Source organism: Pinus tabuliformis, chromosome 6 (assembly GCF_031772625.1).
Source record: "Pinus tabuliformis cultivar Carrire ecotype Pingquan chromosome 6, CPIR1, whole genome shotgun sequence".
Lineage (NCBI taxonomy): Eukaryota > Viridiplantae > Streptophyta > Pinopsida > Pinales > Pinaceae > Pinus > Pinus tabuliformis.
This window is the reverse complement of record NC_142292.1, coordinates 1,103,108,484-1,103,128,906: the sequence shown is the minus strand read 5'-3', so window position 1 is coordinate 1,103,128,906 and position 20,423 is coordinate 1,103,108,484. Positions and strand designations below refer to the sequence as shown.

Genomic DNA, 20,423 nt, shown 5'->3' with positions numbered 1-20,423 from the left:
GAGTAAGGTAAGGGGTTGGTCAATGAGGGGATTCAAGCCAACATCATCTATAATCCATTGGTCATGGTGAGGTTGTAGATCCCAGTCCTGTCAATAGAACTGATTTTAATGACCTTGCTTCTTATCAACAAAACTTTAGCAATCAACTTGGATATCCTAAGATGCTTCTAGAACAAATCGTAAGGGATATACATGATGATCATAATATGATCATCTCATTCATGAATGATCTCCAATGTAACCAGTAGTAGATGGAAGATATATTAGCGAGTTTACAAAGGGGTCAACAACGTCTATAGGAAAAGATAGAATGTTTTGAAGGCAGATTGGCTCACATGGAGAAACATGTACACTATGTGTTTCAATATGTATTTTCACCTAGTTTAGGACCAGAGAATCATGTTTGGTAAAATCCCCTGATATTTAATGGCTCCTAGTTGTTTATTGATCCTAAAAGTTTGTTGGTTTTATGTTCCCTTTCATTTTCGGATATTGAAGCAATTTTTCGCAATTTGTAATTTTTTTTTGCTAATTACCTACTGGACAATAAATATGGAAAGAGTGAGGCTGATAAGATTTTGTCAAATTGTTCTAAAAAATGTAATCCTTTTGCATAAATGAAAACCTAATATTCACAAAAACTAATAACACTCTATATGTTGGGAAACATTAACGCATATTACAAACTACATACATCCAACACAAACATAAAGCTGCAATTCACCATAATTATATAATTGGATGAACCTATTACTTGTGCAGCGGAAGAATCAAGGCATGTGACTATGTGTGGAGATCTGATAGCTAAATTTGTTGTACCAGTTATAGGATTTGAAAACCTAACCACAAAACTTGTTTTAAACTCCATGCAATTTAAAACATGTGAAAAGAAATATAGTGTATGGATGAAAAGGATGGAGTTCCAAACCTCATTTTTAAATTATAAAAAAACATTAAATGGAGATTAATATCATGCCACGAAATCATTTTATTGACAACAAATAACGTATAAATAGTTGGTAGCATTGAGTACTACAACATGCGAGAAAAGGAAAATGCCAGAAAGCAATTGTTTGGAGTAGAGCGCATGCGAAGAAGCAATGTGCAAAATATGAATGCATATAATAAGTGTACAGAGAGAGAAATACCTACGAATTTTCAGAAGTGGGAATGTGTATGAAAAAAAAATAAACATGTAAATATTGGACACAAATCTATTAAAAGTAAAACGTTAGCTAGTAGCGAAGCAATTTATCAGAGTAAATGTTCTTAAGCACTTGAATGATGTCCTGAATATGCCTCGATTCACAGAATAAATGCCAAAATGACTTACATTTACAGACATGGGAGTTTTGGTTAATGGTAACATTAAGCCTTAATTAATTTTTTAATATGCGCTAGTCCGCGATGAGAGAATTTCATTGAGTTTTTGTGACATTTCATCATAATGTTGCCGCAAAACGAGAAAATATGTGTATCAAATAATGTGAAAATTAATGTTTTGCAGTGTGAAAAAGAAGTGGGTGGAGGGGGAATATGTGTGAAGGTGAGAATGTAGGGGAATGTAATTTCTCACACACATAACCCTCTTCCACACATCGTTTCAATATGTTAAGAGTAAATGTTGTTAAGAACTTGAATGATGTCCAGATTATGCATCAATTTGTTGAACAAATGCCAAAAAGACTTATATTTACCTGTAGGAGATATTTTGTTAATCATACAATTAAGCCTTAATTAAGTTTTTATTATGTGATCTACACCGCAAGAGGTTGGTTGAGTTTATGTGACATTTCGCCCAAATGTTGCTGCAGAATGTTAAAATATGTGTGTCAAATAAAGTGAAAATTGTCCTTTTGAAATGTGCGACAGAAGTGTACAAAGGGGGAATGTGTGCATAGTTTCCGAAGAAAAGGGATAAAGGTTATCACACACATATGCCTTTTTTCAAATCCTTTATTCCGCACACTAAAAATTTAAAATCTTTCCATCATACAGAGTCAAGTTTTGAAATTAGTTTTAAAATGCCAATTAAAAATTAGTTTCAAAGCTATGAATTTATTTAGTCGTAGGATTAAGCCTTAATTATTTTTTAAATATATGCTACTCCACAATGGGAGAATTTGATTGAGATTATCTAACATTTCGCCAAAATGTTACCACGGAATGGGAAAATATGTGTGTCAAATACCGTGAAAGTTGACATTTTATAGTTTGCAGTAGAAGTGCATAGAGGGAGAACCTGTGTGGGTGTGTAGATGTGAATGTGGGGAATAAGGGTTCTCCCACACATATCCCTCTTCCACACATCGTTTCAATATGCTAGAACAAATACTAGCTATGAAGCCCTTTTCACCCTTTTTATCTGTTTAGAACTAGTGAACATTACACAATCCTTCAAAGTAAATGTTATTAAGCATTCAAACGATGCCCTGTTTACAATAGGATTAAGCCTTAATTAATCTTTAAATATATGGTGATCTACACCATAAGAGGTTGGTTGAGTTTCTGTGACATTTTGACAAAACATTGTTGTAGAATGTCAAAATATCTACATAAAAAAAACATGAAAATTGAGTTTTTGCAGAGTGCAGAGGGGGAATCTATGCACAAGTGAGGACATTAGGGAATAAAGGTTCTCACGCACATACATATCCTATGCTCATCCTTTACTCCAAACACTAAAAATTTAAAAGCTATATTAAAATTTAAAAAATTGATATTAGTTCTAAAATGCTAGTTTTTAGCCTAACGTGAACAAATAGAAAATTGAAGTACTCATGTAGCTCTTGTTTAAAACAATAATGTGTCAAAGGGGAATGCATGTGGAGATGCATAATGTGCTCTATTATTCCCCATACTAAAAATTCAAAATTTGACTACCATATGGAATGAAGTTACGAAATTGGGTCATGAAGACATTTAATCGCCTACCCTTATTTCACAATTGATATAGATGTAAACCAAAATTTTCATTCCCTAAACTTTAATAAGTCAAATCGCTAATCAATTTATTGATTTGTAGTAGTGTGAAAAAGTGAAGTATGCGGAAGAACTGTGTGGAGGGAGAATGTCTGTGGAAGTTGGGAACATTGCGAAATAAAGCTTGTGTTCCTTGACCGCACACCCATACTCCCACACAACAAAACCACTTCATTTAATATTGGATAATAAGTTTTCAATTAAAAGATGTGAGAACACTAATGCACTTAGTATTTGGGAAATGTGAATACTAATATTCATTGATTCTATTTTAATAAAAAATTTAAATGAATATGAACAATGATGTAAAAAAACATCAAAATAAGCATGTAAATAATGAACACAAATCTAGTCAAAGTAAAAAATTGGCTAGTACCGAAAGAAGCTAATAGAGTAAATGTTATTAAGCACTTAAACAATGTCCTAATTACGAATCTATTCACCGAAAAAATGACGAAAAGACTTGCATTTATTAGCAACAGAGCTGCAGTTAATCGTAGGATGTTTCATGCTTTGTATAAATTGCCTGAGATCTATGTCATAGATCGAACATTAGGTTTGAACTAAAACAAAAAATAACACTTCCCTGAACAAGAAATAACCCAATCCAATAAAATTAATGTTTAGATATCATTGTATTGTTACATAAATCTAAATAAAATCAAATTTAGGATATTAATAAAACAATATGTTGATATCGATTTCCAAAGCATGCCAAACGCAACAATCATGAAGCACAATCCTATGAATTGGACTATCTCTAGTGGGAATTTAAGAAAATGGGATAAGGTTTTTAGTCATCAATATTAGAACAATAATTTTTTATTGCAGATTCGAAAAATCAATACTTACTAGATTGATGATGATCAATCATAAATGAATGCCATTAAAATCGATAGTAGTCAAATTTCCTTTCAAAACTTTAATGTCAATTCGTGATTTAGATGACTTATGGCCTCTGATACACTATATGTAGGTATGATGGCTATGAACTCATTCTAAAATCTTAAGGAAAATAATTTTCTTCGTTTGTTCTAAAAATAGTGAGCATTATCGAGGTTTGGTTTATCATGTCTATTGTTTTTGAATTTCCTGAGTCTTGTTGTAGGCATGTTAGCACTGAACTCATTTCTAAAATCTCTATTCAATTGACTTGCTTCATTTTTTCCGAAACTAACAAGTTTTATTAGGGTTTTCTTTATCATATGTATATTATTTTTTGAATTCTCTAAGTCTTGTTGGCATCATCATTGTTGAAAATCATTTTCTAATGAAGTGCCTTCTGAAATTGTTTTTGTTTTAAGCTAAAATCTCTTTAAATGGAAAATATGTTAGGATTTTGAAGGGAAATTTCGATATTCTTTTCTTTATTAATTTGGTCCACTAGAATTTATTGCAGTAGTTATAGAGAACTAGTACGTCAAATGGGGGATGTGTTGTGTCACTCGAATTCTATTATTTTGTCAGAGATTATCGTGATTTAGTAATTAATATTGCAATACTGAGAGTGAGACAAATGGCGCAAGGAACCAATGGAAGAAGCATGCAGGAAAAGTTATATGCAATCAGCCTAGATATCTTAATGTTGATGAAATTTTTTTTTGGAACTTCAAAAAAGTCTTGGGCAGTTGGAAGATGAACTAGATGCCATAAGAACACAACTAGAAGAGCTCTTGCAAAACATGAATGGACAAAACAAAAATCCATTCTCGCAGAAAAATCAAGAGGAGCACCAACCTCTAGGAACCAGTGTTGATTAATAAATAAATGTTACCAAATTTTTCTATTTTCTTAGTCAATTTTGAAATTTAGTATATGCTAAAGGCTATTTATTGCAATTTTGTAGTAAAACATTTTTTTTTTAAACATGTAGTACAATAGTCCAATAACCTTGCATCACCTATACTTTGATCATGTTCATGGAACATAAGTTTTATAAATGATGCCAAATTGGATCATCAAACTCATGTAAATGTTATGTTATGTGAAATTATTTTCTTTCGTTTTCTAATTAAATTGTACAATTGCAAATAAATGGAACTTGTTCCCTCCTTTATGAAAAGTTACATTCTAGCATTAACTTGTCTTATTGCTTTGTTTAAGAAATTATGTGCGATGGAAAAGTCTATGCAAAGATAAAATATGTGAAGGAACAACATTTTCTAGTATTGTTTTACTAATCGTAGGGTTTGCAAATTTGATAAATCAATAAACCAATGCAAAAAATCACACACAACATAGGACAATGAGCCGCTACAATACCACCCAAAATTTTAGCCTAACACCAAATTTTGGGTCCCCCTATGCTTTTCAAGGCCCCAATGATTAGGTTTGTGTTTGTCAAATGGTAAAAACCTTTTAATTCCTTAGCTATCATCAAATCGTATGGAATCTTATACTCTCACGATGTATGCTACATTTATCTAGTTGGAATCATGTTGGTTCATTTTCTTGTGATTGTCTTAGGGTTTGAAGACTTTTCTTGACATGCATGTCATACCTTGATTCCCTGATGCAGGGTTACCCCCGCTTACACCCACAGTATGCTAATACCACAAATGATGCAGGGTTACCTCTAATGGTTAAGGCCTTATTCCTTAGTTCCATTATATCAAAACTCAATCACCCTGCTAAAACCTCCTATCAAGTCTTTAAACAACCCTTAAGCCTTCGTTTATGACTCTATTAAAGTCATTCATTAAATCCTTCCTATCGGGACTTTTAAACTCCTTAATTTCGCATATATAAACTTTTCCTCTTATCATTGTTATATATATATTTAACCCACAAAATATTTTATCAACTCTATTTCCTTATAAAACCATTTACAAAGGAAAATATATGCAAACACACCTTTTTCCACCTTTATACGACTTCTGTACAATTAGTGAGGATTTCCTTTATCACAATCGGCTATCGGCTCTTCCGCGGGTCATACATACATGCCTCATCACCCCTCCGATTCCGATATGCGACTATCGGAATCGTTAAATTAACGCTTAAGTCTTAAAAGACTCAGCCACAACACTTTCACAAATACATGGAAATACGTTGAAATCCCACTCCGAACACATATAAGCAGATCTCAAAAACTTTCCACCCGCATCTATAACTTCATCGGGTCCGCACCTTTAGTCACTCCACAGCACTGCTTCTCCGAACTCCGATAAGCCCGATCTTCGATCACCGAAGCCTCCGACTAAATCTTGATCGTCCATTGTATCCTCTGATCCAATGGTTGACGTTACTCCCGACCGTTTAAACTTGCGCGCCTATTCTCCATCGTCGATCTTTAACCAAGAAATCCGATGACTATCGTTGATATCGGGTTGATAACAAGCACGAGGTTTAACCACCCGATAAAGTTGTTTCCTCTCACCTCCGCTGCCACGCGTCTTTTGATGAGTGGAATCAATGCTCGTCCTTCAATACTGCTTACAGTTTTGAGGCCGCCCGAAATCCACCTTCACTGTTACAAAACTGCCTTCCTTCGTTAAAGTTCACCAATGCGATCTTTCAACTCTACCTCATGCAACATGATCTGGACCATTGATTTTCCAAATCCAACGGTGACTGAGCACCGATGCTTCACTTCTCTCCCCTTCTTTTTACTTAGTTTTTACGCTAAGTCTTTAGCTCTTCCATGATTTAACTCCTCTTCAAGGGTTTCGATTCCTTCACTGTTTCTGTTGCGACTCCCTCCTGAGCTTGATTTTTGTGATTTTTATCACTGAATATGGACTCTATTTAATCTCTCGATGGATTCAAAGATCCATCACAAACCACTTGGCTAGTTCTTCTCCTCTGTACTCTGCCTCGACTCTGCCTGCAACCTCAGTTACAGAACCTACGAGTTCACAGTAATCAATTAACACATTTCCACACTCAAAATTGAATTCCTCTATATATAAACATATAAACAGTTGATTACATAACGAGTCTCTCTGTCTCGTGGCCTGATCTTATGCTATCAGTGGCCTCTCTTCCTGACTCCGCCCATAGGCTTACATATATGCCAGTGAGTTATGTTGAACTCATCCTGATTCGACTCCTAAATCTATTGAACTAACTCCTAAATCCTTTGTCCACTTCTACTTCAATTAATTCCTAAAAGCTCTCCTTAGTTCCTCGAATCATGGAATTCTTAAAGAGTCCTAATTGACTTTAGACTCTTTTTTCATTATTACCCAATCATTTCCCTCTTATTCGAGAGTATTTACAAGATATCTCACACATATAATTTATTCCTATTCTATGCACTCAAAAGCCTAATATTACATTTATTCATCACTTAAGAATCCAACTTCCTAAAAATGCATGACCTCCTATGTCTACTTAATTACAATTATTTTCTCTTGGGTTGAATGCTCCTGCATCAGACTCCCAAAGTAGAAAATATTCATGATCTCCTGATCATGTGTCTTCTGGTCTTTGTCTTCTTAGATCCCATACTTTGTTTTGTAATTGCTCAAATGTTTTTCTCCTTTGCTGTTGTTGTAATTCTACTGTCTTTTGCTCCATCTTCTTCTTCTTGTCAATCAGTTTGAAACTCTGATTGATCATGCTTCCTGCTGCTATCATTTTCCTCCATTTAGACTACTTCATCATTAGTTGCCATATTTCTTCAATTTCTTTTTCCAGCATATCTTTGGGCTAGTCCATACTCTGCTTCATATTTCTGCCTCCTTCTTTTTGTTTCAGGTTGTTGTTGTTGTCCACTAATTCTTTAAATTGTTTTTGGTTACTTTCTCTTTGTAGTTGCTAGTTTACTTTTTCTTCCACTTTTGCTCTCGTTCCAACTTTTTCTTTGCTTACTTCAACTTTTGCTTTGCTTGCTATGCTGACTTCTATGTTGAATCTTATGCCGACTGCCTCCCTATCATCCTTACCCTCCTTCATGATTATCTCTTCTTGTATTAAATCGTGACTATCCAACATTCTCTCTAACAATTGAGCATCTTTGTTCCATGGATTGAATTCTTCCACATAATCTTCTTCTCTCATCTTTATTTGGCTGCTCATATGTGCCAAATTTCCTCCAGCATCTGCAACTAAACTTGCATTCACAAAACACTTGTTAAAATAAAAAATGCTTTTGTGCCTTATCTTCCTTTGGCAACAATTCAGTTTATTGCTCTATTTCTTTCACCTCTGTCAGCACATTAGTATGTTGCTTTTAATTCTTTAAGAATTCGTGAGATTGCCTATTAGTCTCTCTTCCACATCATCTGCTCTAATGATTTCTTCCTTCTCTTGTTCACTGTAGTGAACTTCTTCTTTTGCAATCACATTGTCATACTCTGAATTTTCTAGCAAATATTCCAGAAATTCAATTTCTTTGTGACACTTTGCAAGTATTTCATCATCACTTCCAAACCTAAGTTCTTTCTGCTGCAATAATTCACTGCTTCTCTCATTTAAGAGGCATTCTTCATCCTCCTTTACTTCAGATCTTTTATCTTCTAAAATATGCTTCTCCATACTTCTAATAGCTTCAAAAGATTGTTTATCCTCTGCAAAACATTACTTTATTAGTGTTCTTTCTCCCTTTGCTAAGTCTTTTTCATAGACTTCTTCCTTCTTAACATCTTTCAATAGCTGTCCTTCTTTCTTACTGACTGTCTCAACAGCTTCCATGGCTATTTCCACGGTGCCTATTATCATGGTGAATTGATGATCCTTTAGTATGTTTTCAGCTAACATAGTCCCTTCTTCAAGTTTTCCTTCAGTCTCTTGCCGTTTATCTTCCCCAAGAGCTATCCTTGTCTCACCATTTGCATTAACATTCTCTTGTATTTGTTTTTCATCAATAACATTAATCAAACTCATTTGATTACCTTTCTGAGACAGTATGTTTTCATTCTTCATCAGAATAAGATCCCGATTCTTCATCTCTATGACAGCTTCTTTAGACTCATCCATAGACTTTTTCTTCTATATGCAGTCAAATTCTTCTTCTTCTGAGAAGTTTTCTTTGTCACCTTTTACTTCTAAATATTCATCTACTCTAAAGATATCTTCAAAAGGTTGCTTTTCTCCTGCAATATCTTCCATCATACACAAACTATCAGTTTCAAAAATATAAGACTCTGTGGTCTCACTTGATGCTTCAGACATCATATCTCCTTGCCGTTCTAAATCCTTCATATGATCAAAAATTCTTCGATGGTCTCTTCTTCAATATCCTCAAGCCCTTCACTTGGTTGCTTGATATCTTTTCCCATCTGCATATGAGACCTATCTATCTCATCTTCTTCTAGAACAAAATTTAGATTCTGCTTGTCTTCTTTCTCCTTTATGAAAATATCAGCAAATTTTCCTTCTTTACATGGTTCACCTGCAAACATACACAATTATCAGATTTAAAACCATGTGACCCTTTGGCCTCACTTGAAGTTTCAGTCTTCAAGTCTTCATCTTCACTTTCTCCCAGAATTTCTCCATGTTCTGGTTCACAAATGGACTCTTCCATTTCCAACTCAGCTTCCTTGAGTTTTTCCATCAACCACTTTACTTGCCTCTATTGTAGCCTTCTCTGTATCTCATGCCACTTCACTGGCTTCTTCCTCAAGACCCAACCTAGTCTCTGGTTTTCCTATAGTATCCTCCTTAATGCATCAAGTTGTTATTTTAACTCGACAATCTCTTTGTCGATTTCCTCTTGACTCATCCTTTTGCCATTTACCTTGGCATCCTCTTTCTTCATATTTCTTCTGCTATGGCTTCTCTTTGAACCTCTGCTATGATTATCAGTATCCATCTTCTCCTTTTCTCTCTTCATGAGCTCCTCATTTATCTGCAACAAGCCTCTACAACAGCTAGTCATCCTTGCTGCAATCTTACCTCACTAAGCTCTCCTCACTCAGTCTTTTGGTAAGCACGGGTCCTCTGTCTAGAACCTCCTCTTGAGCAACACCTTTGCTCCTTCTAGGATTCTGCAATCTCTCATTCTCTCTTGAGAACACTTCAACTGTCCTCTCTGTCCAATCTCTTGTTGGATTTTTCTGGGTTCACTGCTACTTCTCCATCAGAGTATTTTCCTTACTTTGTCTTCAAGAACACATCAAGTTCTCCTCTCACAACTTATCTTGCTGTCACCTGTGCATTAGTATAAACACACATTCTTAATTTAAAACAGAACATAACATATTACCTCACCTTCAGCATGATCTTGTTTCACCATTCAACCTGTGCCTTGGATGGATTGTCCTCTGTTTCTTGCATCTGTAAATTCTGCTGCACTTTATCTCTGTGTGCCTTCCTTCTGTCAGATTAGAATCTAATCCTTCCTCTTGCTTGCATAAACACCTTAACACATATTGTGTTCTCAATTCTCTCATAGAATTTCTTTGTTATGTTTTAACCAATTGTTTCAACTTCAACCTGGCTCTGATACCACTATGACGCAGGGTTACCCCCGCTTACACCCACAGTATGTTGATACCACAAATGATGCAGGGTTACCCCCACTTACACCACATTATGCATGTAAAATGCATCCACACATCTATCCCAGGTATTTAACTCACAAAGGAATCAAATCTTCAACCTCTAATGGTTAAGGCCCTATTCCTTAGTTCCATTATATCGGAACTCAATCACCCCGCTAAAACCTCTTATCGGGTCTTTAAACAAACCTCAAGCCTTCATTTATGACTCTATTAAAGTCATTCATTAAATCCTTCCTATCGAGACTTTTAAACTCCTTAAGTCCGCATACACAACCTTTTCCTCTTATCATTGGTTATATATATATTTAACCCACAAAACCTTTTATCGGTGCTATTTCCTTATAAAACCATTTACAAAGGAGAACATATGAAAACACACCTTTTCCCACCTTTATACGGCTTCTGCAAAATTCCCGAGGATTGACTTTATTGCAATCGGCTATCAGCTCTTCCACGGGTCATACATACATGCCTCATCACCCCTCCGATTCTGATATGCAACTATCAGAATCGTTAAATTAATGCTTAAGTCTTAAAAGAATCGACCACAACACTTTCACAAATACATGGAAATACGTTGAAATCCCGCTCTAAACACATATAAGCGGATCTCAAAAACTTTCCACCCGCATCTATAACTTCATTGGGCCTGCACCTCTAGTCGCTCCACAGTGTTGCTTCTCAGAACTCCGATAAGCCCGATCTCCGATCACCGAAGCCTCTGATCAAATCTTGACCATCCATTGTATCCTTCGATCCAATGGTTGACATTACTCTTGACCATTTAAACTTGCACGCCTATTCTCCACCGTCGATCTATACCCAAAAAATCCGACGATTGTCGTTGATATCGGGTAGATAACAAGCACGAGGTTTAACCACCCGATAAAGTGGTTTCCTCTCACCTCTGCTGCCACGCATCGTCTGATGAGTGGAATCAACGCTTGTCCTTCAATACCACTTACAGTTTTGAGACCACCCGAAATCCACCTTCACTGTTACAAAACTGCCTTCCTTCGTTGAAGTTTGCCGATGCGATCTTTTAACTCTACCTCATGCAACATGATCTAGACCGTTGATTTTCCAAATCCAACTGCTACTAAGTGCCGATGCTTCACTTCTCACCCCTTCTTTTTACTTAGTTTTTACGCTAAGTCTTTAGTTCTTCCATGATTTAACTCCTCTTCAAGGGTTTCGATTCCTTCACTGTTTCTGTTACGACTCCCTCCTGAGATTGATTTTTGTGATTTTTATCACTGAATATGGACTCTATTTAATATCTCAATGGATTCACAGATCCATCATGAACCGCTTGGCTCGTTCTTCTCCTCTGTACTCCGCCTCGACTCTGCTTGCAACCTCTGTTACAAAACCTACGAGTTCACACAATAATCAATCAAGAGACACACAATTAACACATTTCCACACTCAGAATTGAATTCCTATATATATAAACATATAAACAGTTGATTACATAACAAGACTCTCTATCTCGTGGCCTGATCTTATGCTATCAGTGATCTCTCTTCCTGACTCTGCCCGTAGGCTTACATATATGCCAGTGAGTTCTATTGAACTCATCCTGGTTCGACTCCTAAATCTATTAAAATGACTCCTAAATCCTCTGTCCACTTCTACTTCAATTAATTCCTAAAAGCTCTCCTTAGTTCCTCAAATCATGGAATGCTTAAAGAGTCCTAATTGACTTTAGACTCTTTTGTCATTATTATCCACTCATGTCTCTCTTATTCGAGAGTATTTACAAGATATCTCTCACATCTGATTTATTCCTATTCTATGCACTCAAAATCCTAATATTACATTTATTCATCAGTTAGGAATCCAACTTCCTAAAAATGCATGACCTCCTATGTCTACTTAATTGCAATGATTTTCTCTTGGGTTGAATGCTCGTGCATCATTCCCACTCTCTAAGATGCAACTTTAACTTGATTACTTAACATAGTAGTTTCATGATCATGATAGGAATTGTATTGCATAACAGTACCGCCTTCAATTATTGAGCCAATTCATATGCTTGAGGGTTAAATAGGTTTGAGGAAGATGTTTGTTCACATATTCGTGATAAATTCATTTAAAGCATCCATATCATATGTAGTTTCCAAGTCATCCAAAATAACCTCTTACAGTTTTAATACATCACATTTTGTTATCTCATGGTTTCAATCCATTCTGCATTTAAAGTTTTAGTATTTAAGATTGTTTATTAATCCATATTATATTTGGCCATGCAGGGTAGTCTTCCAGGGTTTTACATATGCAATGAATTTCATCATTTGATCAAAGCCCTAAAAGAATAATATATGTGGCACTATAATCATACCTTGGAGGAGCCTTCTTTCCTAACATCGTACACACTTATGGAGGTGATTCCATTTCAAGTGGAAATATGGAAATCATATCAGGCATGCCACCAATTTTACATGCCTGTGTGCTAATCATCCATGAAACTAGCACATCTTCCCCAAAGAATTCACTTAAATTCTTGGGATAAATTCCTTGTAATTTTAAATCTTTACACATGCTTCATATATACTGGGAAGTTATTCGGGATCTCCATTTTTAACACCAGATGATGTTACCTTTATTCATTCCCCAGAAAATGAATGCTTAGATGATGACATGATGTTGGACAACATATCAAAATTGTTAAGATACGAGGAATTTTCCAGTGATGGAAGATTGGCCTATTTCTTTCTTCTCTCCTTTTCCAAAAATATGAATACAACAACTTGATGCTTTCTTCAAAGTAGAGCATGAATTACCATAGATGCAAATAAATGTGGTAAATGACAAGGATTTTGATTTGCCTCTTTAAAAAGGGTTAGGAAATTATGTCAATATTTACCTTATTTATAAAGGTTTATGCCATTCCTGGGTTTAAGTCATGCTTCAGGGACAGCCAATGTGATGCTAGATGGGTTTACTACCTTGTTGAACTTTTGACATAGAGGTGGATTGTTGTTATTTCTCTATCACCATTAAACCAAGGTTTTTCAAGTGTATAGGTTTTTCTTATTGTGACGTACCCAATTATTTTCTATTTATGTAATGTAAATATTAAAAAAAAATGGGTTGAGTCAAGGGACACAGATTCCAGAGGTTGAGGAAGTTACTTGCTAGGGATATTTTCAAGTTTTCTTTAGAACATGAATTTGAGTTGGTACATGGCATCTGATAGCTATACGAAAGGAGAAATTTATATTTTCTTATTAGTTAGAAGCATAACACAAAAAATTGTGCTTCTTTGCAACAATAGACAAGGAAACAGGGGCAAGAATTTAAAAAGGGAAATGGCCAAGCTGTCAGCTCTTATAGTGTGTTCACCACCCACTGCCACAAACTAACCAAAAATAAACAACTTGGGGAAAATATAGGCAGGTGGAAACTTTTGATGGGTTGAAAATATTTTGGTAGATAAAGGTAATTGTTTGAAGGCTACACAAGGGACAGAAAAAAATAAATATGATTTGAGCAGCTAGGAACTGCATAAGGGGATTAAAAAAAGATCATTCGAACAATTTTGAAAGAGAAAAAAAATCATAGAATAGAGACAGGGAGAGAGATCGAGAGGGAAAGGAACAACACAGAGGAGCAGAGAAATTAATTTTTGGTTGGCAAGAAGGAAGGAGGAAATCACTCTCTGGTGAGGAACAATGGCCTCTTGATTCCCTGATTGCTAGAGGGTGGAGATGGTTTTTCTATGAGTTCCATGAAGGTCGAGGTGGAGGATTTTTCCATAGATTCCTAAAAGGATAATTTTTGAACGATTTCCTTGTTGTAGTTTGGTTTTACAGTGGATTTGAGAGTCCCCAAGATGGGTGAAATCCACTGTGTTGTAGCTTGAAGAGTTGAGGCAGTAGGACTCTAAATTTTGTTGTTGACTTCTAATGTAGTTGGCAGGTGCAGCGAGAAGAACCTCCAGAATCCATATTTCAACTAGAAGTTGGAGTTTAAATCCCTCAAAAAAATTCCTCTCGGTCTTTGGAATCTAGGTCGAGTGTCATAATTGCAAGTGATAATTGGCTACAACTTGTTTATGGTTGGGTGGAGAGTTGTTGTCCTAGACTCAGTTGCTCTGATATATTTTTGGATAAGTATTTTTTATGCTCTTCAGTAGTAATGAATATATGTTTACATTCACCGATCTGAAATGATGTCATTGATGTATGAGGCATGATCTATGATTTTTTTGTTTACATAGTTGATTGGTATGTTGTTGACATTGTTCTTAAAGGTACTAGAATGATGTGATGAGTTCATGTTTGAGGATTTGATTGCATATATGGTGCCCAACCTTCACTCATTGTAATGTATTGTTGTACTTAACATGAAATGTTGTGCTGGGAAGAGCTCAGAATGAATTGATTGTGTTATATATTCATATGCATAATCCTTTCACAAATGGAAGAACTTAAGTGAAAGCCGGAGCATTCAGATATGGAAATATATATATAAGCTTTGAAATGTCTCTCTAGTCGGTATTTAAACAACAAAAACATTGAAGGGTAGACCTAGATTTATTAATCATTCATTAAATAAAGGAAATTGGATTAACTATTCAAAATAGAGGAATATCTCAACATAATAGCTAAGTGTTATTCTAGGGTCTATTAACTCCTTCTGAATAAAAAGAATGCAAACATGCACTGGTGAACATATGTTAAATTGTGCCAAGTCACCTATAGCCCTATGTGTGGTTCACAAGCTTAAAATGATTACAAATTTTAGTGATAATATTAATTCAGTTGTCCAAGGTTGAGGAGTTGCAGATAAGTCCTCTCTTGTACATGGAGAAGGGTTTATAATGTGGGGATTCTCACACACATTGTTTAGTTGTTCTAGTGAATTTCCTTGGGCACATGAAGATGTGCACTCTAAATAACAAGTAACATTTCATGTGGCATGTGAACAGTCTATCCTGTGTGTGTGCATAATATGTGCATGAGGTTAAGCTTAATTTACTGACCAGGGTCCCAGGTGTTGTTGAAGCCTCTACATGTTTATGTTCATAACTATTATAATGTGCAGAAGCATGAATCAATATTGAATCTTTGCATGTGCCTAACAATGGTCTAATAGGCAGAAACTTACACACACACACACACATATCTTGGCTATATAATCACGTGGTTATTGGAAATTTAAAACTCAAGCTAGTTAGGTATGGACCTTATTGGGTGGGCATGGAAGAGGAGAAAAGATATCAAGTGAAATATCGAAAATTTGGTTGTGCTGTAGTGGTTATGTATGCTACTTATAATAATTAATGGTAGGAACCAGAAAGTACAATTATTGAAATCCCAGGTCCTGAGCCATAACTATAGCCATATTCGTGGGAAAGATAGCCATATTAATGAGCCAAGTTCCTTAATGAATCCATGAAATAGATAAGACTACCTAAGTATACTCGTTAAGTATAAAAGTATATCTAAGGTGAAGTGAAAGATCTTGTAAGGTCACGCTTGCCTTAGGGCTTGTAGAGAGAAGGAATGTTGAGAGATTGAGAGATAGGTATTTGATATATAAAGGCATATCAAGGTCCATGTGATAAATTAAGATTCAGCTGGAGTCCAATAAGAGCCAATGAAGGCAAGAAAAAAAAATTGCTTGCGCTGACTTGTTTCTTGTACCATGTTATTACCCCTACACCAATAGTGCGTAATACATTCTCACGAATGGTGGAGATGTTCTAGGGAGATCAACGGTTAGGGGAAATAGTGCTAGCCCCCCTGTGTCTTCAGTAAGGGAAGGGGTTTTGGGGGGGGAGGGCTTGCGCTATTTCATATGGATCATTGGATGAGTGGCACAATAGTGGACTATTGCATATTGGCCTAGAACTATGAAACATATCCATGACAACAAAACCCTCCCCCCCAATGATGTAAGTGAGGTAGGGGGGTCGCACTTTTATTCATAACCATTGATTGATCCGTTAAACCTGGTCCGTTGATGGTGGAGATTGGTAAGGAGTCAAATCTATGTGTTCTGGTAGCTAATGTACATATGTGTGTGTGTGTGTGTGTGTGTGTGCGCGCGCGTATATATATCGTGGAGCAGTAGGATCGTATTTGGCATACCATGTAGGCATGCCTCCCTAGGTTCCCAAAATCCTCTGCCATGCGGTAGTGTAGTGATATGCCACGTGGAGACCGCATGGGTGCCACGTGGTAGGAAAGGTGAGGTGGCATTTTTGAACTAACGATACTTTAAATGAGCTTAACTTGAGATTCTAGAGTCCAATTTGGATAAAATTCATATCATTGGAAGTCTGGCTGAGAAAAATACAATGAAAACATCCAAAGTGAGTTTTGGGAACTCGAAAGAAAGTAAAAAAAATAAAAATAAAATTACACCATTTCTCTAACTGTACAAGGGAAGTTGAGTTATCAAAGTGAACACATCCCCGAGGGTAAGGGGGTGTGCTTACACTTATCTATCCTTTTAATTTTTTTGGAGGGATTTATTACATACCTAGAGGAAAAATGTCATGTCCTCTACTCCAAGGAACTATCCTTGAAAGAACTTTGGAAAACAGAGATCAAATGGGTTGGGCTTGCAAGTTGTAAGAAAGGCTATTGTTTGGTGACTCTAAAGTTCCCAATTGACATAGTACCCAAGTGGAAAGATGCAAAAAATGGAGAGTTGGATGGTTTACCGTTCAACTTCAACCTTTGTGAATCTTTAATTACATGAGATTAGGTGTTCAATAGTTGCACAATACACACACTAGAGCACATGTTGCCACATGGATGGGAGGAATATTCAAGGCGGAGAATTAACAAAGGGATTCTACTTAATAAATGTAAAAAGAAAGAAAGAAAATGCTTTGTATGGAGAATTTTGCATAGGTACTCCCAAATATACCACCCTAAATCCCACGACAGTATGGACGTTGTGCAATGATTAGTAATTTAGGTGACCTTTTAAAAACAAAGTTTGGAAAGGCATAAGAGAAATTTTTAGGTCTAAAATGGGCCTCAAAACAAAAATGTACAACCAAAATAAACTTTATAATAACCAATAGGATTTAAGATTATGATGTCAACCATGGGGGATGATTCACCATTTTTGGAGTAAAAAAGTAAAAAGATTAAAAAATAAACTATTTTTTCAAATCATATTTTCAACATATCTTCCTATTACTCAAATTTTGAGTGGGAGAACTCGTTAGATGTGGAATTTAATTCCTCATACAAGGAGTACCCATGTTGCATACTTTCGATGCACCATGCTACACGAAAAAATGATAAATACATGAAAAGCGTAATTGTAATCAAGTTTTTTTCATGTATTTATCATTTTTCATGTAGCAGGGTCCATCGAAAGTATGCAACATTGTTACTCCTTGGCTGAGGAATTAATTTTTGCATCTAACAAGTGCTCTTGCTCGAAATTTGACTAAAATTGTAGCGCGATAAGTTGAAAATACGAGTTGAAAAAGTAGTTTTTGTTTATTCCTCTAAAATTCGATAATGTAATTTAATATTATTTTATTATTTCCACTATTATTTTATAATATTCCTTAGGAGGCCCATTTTAGACCTCAAAAATTCTCTAATGATATTTACCATTTTGATGTTGTCATACGAGGGAATGGGGCTCCCACAAAAAAAATGGGAAAGAAAGTTTAATTATTAAAACTACCATCCATGACATTATGAGCAAAATGATTTGAAAAGTTCCAATTCATAATCTCTGTATACGATATTAGGCACATCTTTTGCATCTTCAGCAAAAGTAACAATAGTCAAGGCGCTTGAGTTTTCTCTCTCTATATGTGATTATGTTGATTTTTATGGATTCACAATGGACCCTAGTTGCGCGGAAGGGTCATGATATTTTTTTGAGCCTAGACAAGGCCACACTCCTATCTAAGGAAGCTTGATGGCCTGGTTATTTTCTCAGAGGAGAATACTAATGTAGGTAATGAATACATTGGTAGTCCCACGAGATTAAGGGGATAGTGTGCCACCAAATCACAATGAAGATCATAGTAAAATCAGATCGAAGGGATTTCAATTATGGAAATTTCTAGAAATAAAATCATTACGAAACAATTCCACAACATTGAAGAGACAGTTCCTTGAAAAGAGTTATTATTCACTGAAAGAGGAGACAACATGCATTATGTTGCAATTTAAATTGTTCCCTTGATGAAGTCTTATGCGATAAGCAATAACTTGTTCACAGGTCACGATTGCAATCTCAAACCAAAATGCAACCTGCATTGGAAGTGTAAATTGCAATTGGCTCTAAGTCACAAATCACATCTTGAGCCCCCATTAACACTACAATCTAGAAATGAGACCTACACTGGAGCTTTGAATTGTGACTTTCTTTGAAGCATGATATTTTTCTCTCCCTTAAGTCACAAGTCGTATTTTTTTGTCTTTAATGGCACTAGGACTTCAATCTACGACCATCCTTGGTTTTTAATCCCATTTCAGGCTGCACTTACAGGCATCCGTGGAACTATAATCCCAGAGTATGACTTGTGCTAGATCTGGAAAGTGCGACTTTCTATAATTTGTAGGTTCTTCTCTAGCCATAAATTATGGAGGTCCATAGTTGATTGATTCTTCAACACAAGATTGTTTTGTGGGGACAATGAAACATTAGATACCAGATCACCATACATGAATTTTGAAGAAACTTAGGAGTTGTACATTTCTTGTATATGTCCACTGAAACTAATTTTTTATGAGGAAGTGATCAATATGCTTTCATAGAGCAAGACATGAAAAGGTTTACATAAACAAGATAACATTTTTCGTATTTCAAGGTCATTGTCAAATGTATACCACTAACCATGGATGAAGCGAACCGCCTTTACAAGAAAAAATGATTGAACACTTGGAGCCTCTGCTAGTTAAGTATAGAGTCAACCTTGTCTTATGGGGCCATGTTCACAAGTATGAGAAGTTTTGTCCAATGAAAAACTTTTCATGTGGAAGCATGGACAGTGAAGCTGATCTTCCCATACATGTTGTAATTGGAATGGGTGGACAAGACTGGCAACCAATTTGGGAACCTAGGCCTGATCACCCAACAGATCCTATCTTTCCACAACCTGTTAGATCTCTTTACCGAAGCAACGAGCTTGGTTATACAAGACTATATGCAACTAGGAAAACATTGACACTTTCCTATATTGGGAACCATGACGGACAGGTCCATGATGTTTTAGAAATACGTTTGAAAGGTATTTAGAAATCTTCTAACTGGATTTAGTTTATGAAGGCGGGCAGCTTATTCCTGGTTGGAACTTTACTCGGTTTTATTGGTGGATACCAATTCTACTCCAAAAGAAATATATTTAATGAATGGGATTAAATGCTTATGAATCCTAATGCATATCATGCCATGAGAGCATGGAAGATAAAGTAAACTATATTACTATCCAAAAGCCATCAGAAGCAATTAATAGACTGCAAATACTATGGTTATAATGTTGCAGAGAAAAATAATTTAATAGTCCAAGTTGAATCATTTGTATCAAATAACCCCTCTAATAGCTATAATATTCTCTTAGCCATATTTGGTTCTGGTCCTATTATGTAAATATATATACATAAGACATTGAATTTTTTTTGGGGCTCTCTTCTTTTGAATGGGTGTAATGTAAATAATTTGTAACAACAATTCTTTGGCATCAAGAACGGTTAATTTCCCAAGGACCTAAGACTTGAAGGCCATAGTCAATTGGTCTTGTAGTTAGAGTTGGATGCTTAGTAATTGCTATGTTTTTTTCAGCTCTCTAATTTTATATTAGATTCCATATGAACTCTAGATTTTGGCTCAAAATTGTTGGTTACTTTCCTACCTTCCATACAAATAATTTCGTAGAGAATTAAGGGGTGTAGGTTGTATGAAACTAACATTCCATTGAGATTTAATGCATCAGAGGCATCCATGTTCATAACTTAACCTATTGATTTGATCTTCAAATTCCATGAGGAGGTTGCA

At 35.6% G+C, this 20,423-nt stretch overlaps 2 pseudogenes; both read left to right on the top strand.

Moving 5' to 3' along the window:
• The first annotated feature begins 16,574 nt into the window (after positions 1 to 16,574).
• LOC149262769 (sialyltransferase-like protein 2 pseudogene) lies at positions 16,575 to 18,332 on the top strand (annotated as a pseudogene).
• A 340-nt stretch (positions 18,333 to 18,672) lies between these two features.
• LOC149262768 (putative inactive purple acid phosphatase 2 pseudogene) lies at positions 18,673 to 19,790 on the top strand (annotated as a pseudogene).
• Positions 19,791 to 20,423: the final 633 nt, after the last annotated feature.